The sequence below is a fragment of the Thalassophryne amazonica genome, chromosome 23, assembly GCF_902500255.1.
Source record: "Thalassophryne amazonica chromosome 23, fThaAma1.1, whole genome shotgun sequence".
NCBI classification, from domain to species: domain Eukaryota; kingdom Metazoa; phylum Chordata; class Actinopteri; order Batrachoidiformes; family Batrachoididae; genus Thalassophryne; species Thalassophryne amazonica.
In genome coordinates this window covers 12,484,737-12,492,415 of record NC_047125.1, presented here as the reverse complement: position 1 = coordinate 12,492,415, position 7,679 = coordinate 12,484,737, and the positions used below count along the sequence as shown (strand labels likewise).

Genomic DNA, 7,679 nt, shown 5'->3' with positions numbered 1-7,679 from the left:
ATTTGCATCTACTAGCCAATAAAATCCCAGCATATTTACAGTCATATTTAATAGTAAAATTCCCAACAGATTGATTGATTTATTGAATTTATTTAGTAAAATTCAATGCATGTACATAAAAAATAAATACATGAAAAATCATGAATGACTAAAGAAAATCAAAACACTTATTTCCACTGTGCTCCATAAACCATAATGATATTAAAATATAAGTTAGATAATTTGAAAAATTATATTTATCAATAATTTAATTAAAAACTAGACTGACTGTGAGGAATGTGACCAATCTGGCAACACGGCGCCTGCACGGAGCAGGAAGAAAACCAGCGACGAGGGTAAACTCACTTTGTGTGGATCTTTCCCATCTGTCAAGGTCAACACAACGTGAAGAATTAAACGCATTCCAGTGATTTTTAGATTTTGAGCGCGAAGGTAAGAATTCCAGCTCAATCTACACGCCAAAAGTGTGACGTCACTGCCGTACCTCACGCGCGCTCACTCCAATTGAATTTATTTATTTTAACTCTTTAAATTACAGAGACGCGTTTATGCTTTAAGGGTCTAATATTTTTATTAGGTGAAAGAAATTTGCGCTTCACACGTCATTTTTTCATAACATTAATTTTAATGTCACATTTTCCATGACTAAATGTGCTATTATTAGTAATTACACACCTGTTAGCTGTTTGGCCCCGCCCAGAAACACACAAACATCAACCAAATATTTGTCTTTTTAGTTTCATTTTTCCTTTTGAATGAATCCTCAAAGCTCCATATTAACTTCACATGAATCTAAGTACCTGGATATGCTCAGGTATTCTCCACAACCAGGAAGTGGACACAAATTGGACTTTGTATGTGAGAAATATCAGGTGTGTGGGTACTTGTGTTAATTTTTCAATGTCAGTGGAAGGCTTCGGTTTCTTTTTTTTCCCCCCCACGGTGAGACGAGAGAGCATGTTTTCCATGCATTTCGCTCGCTTTCACATTTTTTTTTAAAGTTACAGTGTGTAGGATTTAGAGACGCTTGTTAGCATATATAGAATATAGCATTTATAACTGTTTCCATAGCTCTTTATAATTACCTGCAACCAATGCATCAATATGTTAACATAACCTTAGAATAAGCTCTTCATATTGATGTAGGCGCAGGTCCCTCATGGAGCCCGCCATGTTACAGCGCCATATTGATACAGTAGCTCAAAAGGGACAGACTTGATTCACTTTCCGTATTTGGTGATACAGCTGGCACTAGCAGCGAGACTGGTTGCTAGTGTAGGCTAACAAGTTTGATAATAGAGCCCGAACTATATATCAGTTGGCCGATAATATTGGGCGATATGATCTTTTCACGAACATATCGTAGAATCTTTTTTTTGCGTGCATATTTTTGTGATGCGGTCAAGTTTAGTTTGCTATTTCTTTTTAACCATAACCTCCACCTCACAAAATTAGTATCACAAACTTAATTCCTGGTACCATCACAAATTAATTCAGTGATATCGTCAAGAACTGTGTCATATTTTCAATCAATCAATCAATCAATTTTATTTATATAGCGCCAAATCACAAAAAACAGTTGCCCCAAGGCGCTTTATATTGTAAGGCAAAGCCATACAGTAATTATGTAAAAACCCCAACGGTCAAAACGACCCCCTGTGAGCAAGCACTTGGCGACAGTGGGATGGAAAAACTCCCTTTTAACAGGAAGAAACCTCCAGCAGAACCAGGCTCAGGGAGGGGCAGTCTTCTGCTGGGACTGGTTGGGGCTGAGGGAGAGAACCAGGAAAAAGACATGCTGTGGAGGGGAGCAGAGATCAATCACTAATGATTAAATGCAGAGTGGTGCATACAGAGCAAAAAGAGAAAGAAACACTCAGTGCATCATGGGAACCCCCCAGCAGTCTAAGTCTATAGCAGCATAACTAAGGGATGGTTCAGGGTCACCTGATCCAGCCCTAACTATAAGCTTTAGCAAAAACGAAAGTTTTAAGCCTAATCTTAAAAGTAGAGAGGGTGTCTGTCTCCCTGATCTGAATTGGGAGCTGGTTCCACAGGAGAGGAGCCTGAAAGCTGAAGGCTCTGCCTCCCATTCTACTCTTACAAACCCTAGGAACTACAAGTAAGCCCGCAGTCTGAGAGCGAAGCGCTCTATTGGGGTGATATGGTACTATGAGGTCGCTACGATAAGATGGGACCTGATTATTCAAAACCTTATAAGTAAGAAGAAGAATTTTAAATTCTATTCTAGAATTAACAGGAAGCCAATGAAGAGAAGCCAATATGGGTGAGATATGCTCTCTCCTTCTAGTCCCCGTTAGTACTCTAGCTGCAGCATTTTGAATTAACTGAAGGCTTTTCAGGGAACTTTTAGGACAACCTGATAATAATGAATTACAATAGTCCAGCCTAGAGGAAATAAATGCATGAATTAGTTTTTCAGCATCACTCTGAGACAAGACCTTTCTGATTTTAGAGATATTGCGTAAATGCAAAAAAGCAGTCCTACATATTTGTTTAATATGCACATTGAATGACATATCCTGATCAAAAATGACTCCAAGATTTCTCATAGTATTACTAGAGGTCAGGATAATGCCATCCAGAGTAAGGATCTGGTTAGACACCATGTTTCTAAGATTTGTGGGGCCAAGTACAATAACTTCAGTTTTATCTGAGTTTAAAAGCAGGATATTAGAGGTCATCCATGTCTTTATGTCTGTAAGACAATCCTGCAGTTTAGCTAATTGGTGTGTGTCCTCTGGCTTCATGGATAGATAAAGCTGGGTATCATCTGCGTAACAATGAAAATTTAAGCAATGCCGTCTAATAATACTGCCTAAGGGAAGCATGTATAAAGTGAATAAAATTGGTCCTAGCACAGAACCTTGTGGAACTCCATAATTAACCTTAGTCTGTGAAGAAGATTCCCCATTTACATGAACAAATTGTAATCTATTAGATAAATATGATTCAAACCACTGCAGCGCAGTGCCTTTAATACCTATGGCATGCTCTAATCTCTGTAATAAAATTTTATGGTCAACAGTATCAAAAGCAGCACTGAGGTCTAACAGAACAAGCACAGAGATGAATCCACTGTCTGAGGCCATAAGAAGATCATTTGTAACCTTCACTAATGCTGTTTCTGTACTATGATGAATTCTAAAACCTGACTGAAACTCTTCAAACAGACCATTCCTCTGCAGATGATCAGTTAGCTGTTTTACAACTACCCTTTCAAGAATTTTTGAGAGAAAAGGAAGGTTGGAGATTGGCCTATAATTAGCTAAGATAGCTGGGTCAAGTGATGGCTTTTTAAGTAATGGTTTAATTACTGCCACCTTAAAAGCCTGTGGTACATAGCCAGCTAATAAAGATAGATTGATCATATTTAAGATCGAAGCATTAAATAATGGTAGGGCTTCCTTGAGCAGCCTGGTAGGAATGGGGTCTAATAGACATGTTGATGGTTTGGATGAAGTAACTAATGAAAATAACTCAGACAGAACAATCTGAGAGAAAGAGTCTAACCAAATACCGGCATCACTGAAAGCAGCCAAAGATAACGATACGTCTTTGGGATGGTTATGAGTAATTTTTTCTCTAATAGTTAAAATTTTATTAGCAAAGAAAGTCATGAAGTCATTACTAGTTAAAGTTAAAGGAATACTCGGCTCAATAGAGCTCTGACTCTTTGTCAGCCTGGCTACAGTGCTGAAAAGAAACCTGGGGTTGTTCTTATTTTCTTCAATTAGTGATGAGTAGTAAGACGTCCTAGCTTTACGGAGGGCTTTTTTATAGAGCAACAGGCTCTTTTTCCAGGCTAAGTGAAGATCTTCTAAATTAGTGAGACACCATTTCCTCTCCAACTTACGGGTTATCTGCTTTAAGCTGCGAGTTTGTGAGTTATACCACGGAGTCAGGCACTTCTGATTTAAAGCTCTCTTTTTCAGAGGAGCTACAGCATCCAAAGTTGTCTTCAACGAGGATGTAAAATTATTGACGAGATACTCTATCTCACGTACAGAGTTTAGGTAGCTACTCTGCACTGTGTTGGTATATGGCATTAGAGAACATAAAGAAGGAATCATATCCTTAAACCAGGTTACAGCGCTTTCTGAAAGACTTCTAGTGTAATGAAACTTATTCCCCACTGCTGGGTAGTCCAGAGTAAATATAAATGTTATTAAGAAATGATCAGACAGAAGGGAGTTTTCAGGGAATACTGTTAAGTCTTCAATTTCCATACCATAAGTCAGAACAAGATCTAAGATATGATTAAAGTGGTGGGTGGACTCATTTACATTTTGAGCAAAGCCAATTGAGTCTAATAATATATTAAATGCAGTGTTGAGGCTGTCATTCTCAGCATCTGTGTGGATGTTAAAATCGCCCACTATAATTATCTTATCTGAGCTAAGCACTAAGTCAGACAAAAGGTCTGAAAATTCACAGAGAAACTCACAGTAACGACCAGGTGGACGATAGATAATAACAAATAAAACTGGTTTTTGGGACTTCCAATTTGGATGGACAAGACTAAGAGTCAAGCTTTCAAATGAATTAAAGCTCTGTCTTGGTTTTTGATTAATTAATAAGCTGGAATGGAAGATTGCTGCTAATCCTCCACCTCGGCCCGTGCTACGAGCGTTCTGGCAGTTAGTGTGACTCGGGGGTGTTGACTCATTTAAACTAACATATTCATTCTGCTGTAACCAGGTTTCTGTAAGGCAGAATAAATCAATATGTTGATCAATTATTATATCATTTACTAACAGAGACTTAGAAGAGAGAGACCCAATGTTTAATAGACCACATTTAACTGTTTTAGTCTGTGGTGCAGTTGAAGGTGCTATATTATTTTTTCTTTTTGAATTTTTATGCTTAAATAGATTTTTGATGGTTATCGGTGGTCTGGGAGCAGGCACCGTCTCTACGGGGATGGGGTAATGAGGGGATGGCAAGGGGAGAGAAGCTGCAGAGAGGTGTGTCAGACTACAACTCTGCTTTTTGGTCCCAACCCTGGATAGTCACGGTTTGGAGGATTTAAGAAAATTGGCCAGATTTCTAGAAATGTGTTGTGTGGGCCGCTGAAGAGGAGGTACTGCTGGCCCACCACCACCAGAGGGCGCCCTGCTTGGAGTGCGGGCTCCAAGCACGAGAGGGCGCCAGACCCAGAAGAAGTGACAGCTGTCACTCATCCTCTGCACCAGCTGTCACTCGTTCATCATCACCACCATAAAAGCCGGACTGCAACTCCACCTCCCCGCCGAGAAATCGACTACCATTACCGAGGTAATTTCTCTGCTGACTAACACTGTGTGTGTAATAACTTGAACTTCTATTGCAGCCGTTTTCCTGGAGTGTTGCCTTATCTGGAGGATTGGCGTTTGGTGTGACAGCGACGGCTTCGCCTCACACTCCATCTCAGATAAGTGGTTGACCAGGAGCTGCACGAGTGTGTGTGATTTGGAGGTGGAGGTGCTCCCTCCTAACTGTGTTCGGACTGAGAATTACTGAGTGTGCGGATTCACACTCACTCATCATATTTCTGCTTTCTGCCAGCAGTACCAGGGTCGACAGCCGAAGACAGAGGCCACCTGGGGATTCAGGCCGTTGGTGGTGGAAGCCGTGTGGGACGCGGCTTCTCTCTCGTCGGGGGTCTCCTATCTTCGAGCCTGCCCACACGTCACCTGGATTTACATCAACTGTGCAAATTACTGTACGTTTCGTTGTGTATTATCACAACATTAAATTGTTACCTTTTGGCTTATTCATTGTCCGTTCATTTGCGCCCCCTGTTGTGGGTCCGTGCTACGACACCTTCCCACCAAAATGAGAGCTGCTCCATCCAAAGTGGGATGGATGCCGTCTCTCCTAACAAGACCAGGTTTTCCCCAAAAGCTTTGCCAATTATCTATGAAGCCCACCTCATTTTTTGGACACCAGTCAGACAGCCAGCAATTCAAGGAGAACATGCGGCTAAACATGTCACTCCTGGTCCGATTGGGGAGGGGCCCAGAGAAAACTACAGAGTCCGACATTGTTTTTGCAAAGTTACACACCGACTCAATGTTGATTTTAGTGACCTCCGATTGGCGTAACCTGGTGTCATTACTGCCGACGTGAATTACAATCTTACCAAATTTACGCTTAGCCTTAGCCAGCAGTTTCAAATTTCCTTCAGTGTCGCCTGCTCTGGACCCCGGAAGACAATTGACTATGGTTGCTGGTGTCACTAACTTCACATTTCTCAAAACAGAGTCGCCAATAACCAGAGTTTGATCCTCGGCGGGTGTGTCGCCGAGTGGGGAAAAACAGTTAGAAATGTGATCGGGTTGGCGGTGTACACGGGGCTTCTGTTTAGAACTACTCTTCCTCCTCACAGTCACCCAGTCGGCCTGCTTTCCTGGCTGCTCGGGATCTGCCAGAGGGAAACTAACGGCGGCTAAGCTACCTTGGTCCGCACCAACTACAGGGGCCTGGCTAGCTGTAGAATTTTCCACGGTGCGGAGCCGAGTCTCCGATTCGCCCAGCCTGGCCTCCAAAGCTACGAATAAGCTACACTTATTACAAGTACCATTACTGCTAAAGGAGGCCGAGGAATAACTAAACATTTCACACCCAGAGCAGAAAAGTGCGGGAGAGACAGGAGAAGCCGCCATGCTAAACCGGCTAAGAACTAGTAGCTGCGCTAAGCTAGCGGATTCCTAAAGACACACAAAGTGAATAATGTGTAAATAATTTAGAGGTGATTCAGCAGAGGGAGTGCTTTAGTTAAGGCACGTGAAGATTACACTGTGAAGCAAATCGTTATCTAGGTAACTATATCAATCTAACTGCGCAGATTAAACAGCTAACAGGTACAGCAAAACGCCGCTGTGCTCCGGAACAGGAAGTGATACAATACCGCAGTGAGAGCCAACCACCAGTAGAGGCAAGCAGTTTGTGACAGCATCACAAACTAATAGATTAAATCACTTTTTGCAATGCCATCATGAACTCGCATGAGATCTGGTTTCATATCGATATCAGCGTTATGTTAGCTGATATGGAAACTGTTATTTTACTGACCAAACAATGCAGAAAAACACTAAGGCTGTTGGTAATTGCATCATTACATAGTGTGTCCAGCTGAGGGTGCTCCGATGTCATAATTTACAATGTTGTTGAGCATGGCTGGGACCCCATCACCCCTTGGTCTCATTAGCTACACGAGACAGAGGGAAAGTGACCAGTTGCTATTCATTTTCAATCACAGTGTGCATTTTACGGGGAGCAACAAGAGACAAATTGTCACTATGCCATCAGAGAGGCGGGGCCAAAATAGGTGAGAAGTCTTTTTTTTTTTAAAGCTGAGTCCAAGTGAAGGCAGTGTGACATATGTTGGTTGCTTATCTGTTGTATTTAGTTATTTATATCCCTAATATCGCTATCATATCAGCCCCCAAAGAATCTGTATCGGTAGGGTTACATTGAAAATGCAAATGCACACTGCTTACCTGCATGTATCATTAACTGGTTGCCCTTAATGATGCATTATTGGGGGTGGGGGTGTGTGTGAAAGTGACTTACTCTGTTGTTACTCTATTAATAGTATTTTTGTGATGTTCCAATTCCAAAGGAGGATCTGGTTTGATCTCTGAGTTTCTTGTGTAGAGGAACACCTATCCTCA

General features: G+C 41.5%; 1 protein-coding gene across 4 annotated transcripts in view; it reads left to right on the top strand.

The window, feature by feature from the left end:
• The first annotated feature begins 283 nt into the window (after positions 1-283).
• The window catches only part of zmp:0000000660 (arf-GAP with Rho-GAP domain, ANK repeat and PH domain-containing protein 2), a 215,809-nt gene continuing 208,413 nt past the window's right edge, over positions 284-7,679 (top strand). For all 4 annotated transcript variants that reach the window (XM_034164507.1, XM_034164506.1, XM_034164503.1 and 1 more), the window contains exon 1: positions 284-432. The gene's annotated coding sequence lies outside the window, so the exon portion shown is untranslated. The remainder of the gene's footprint in view (positions 433-7,679) is intronic.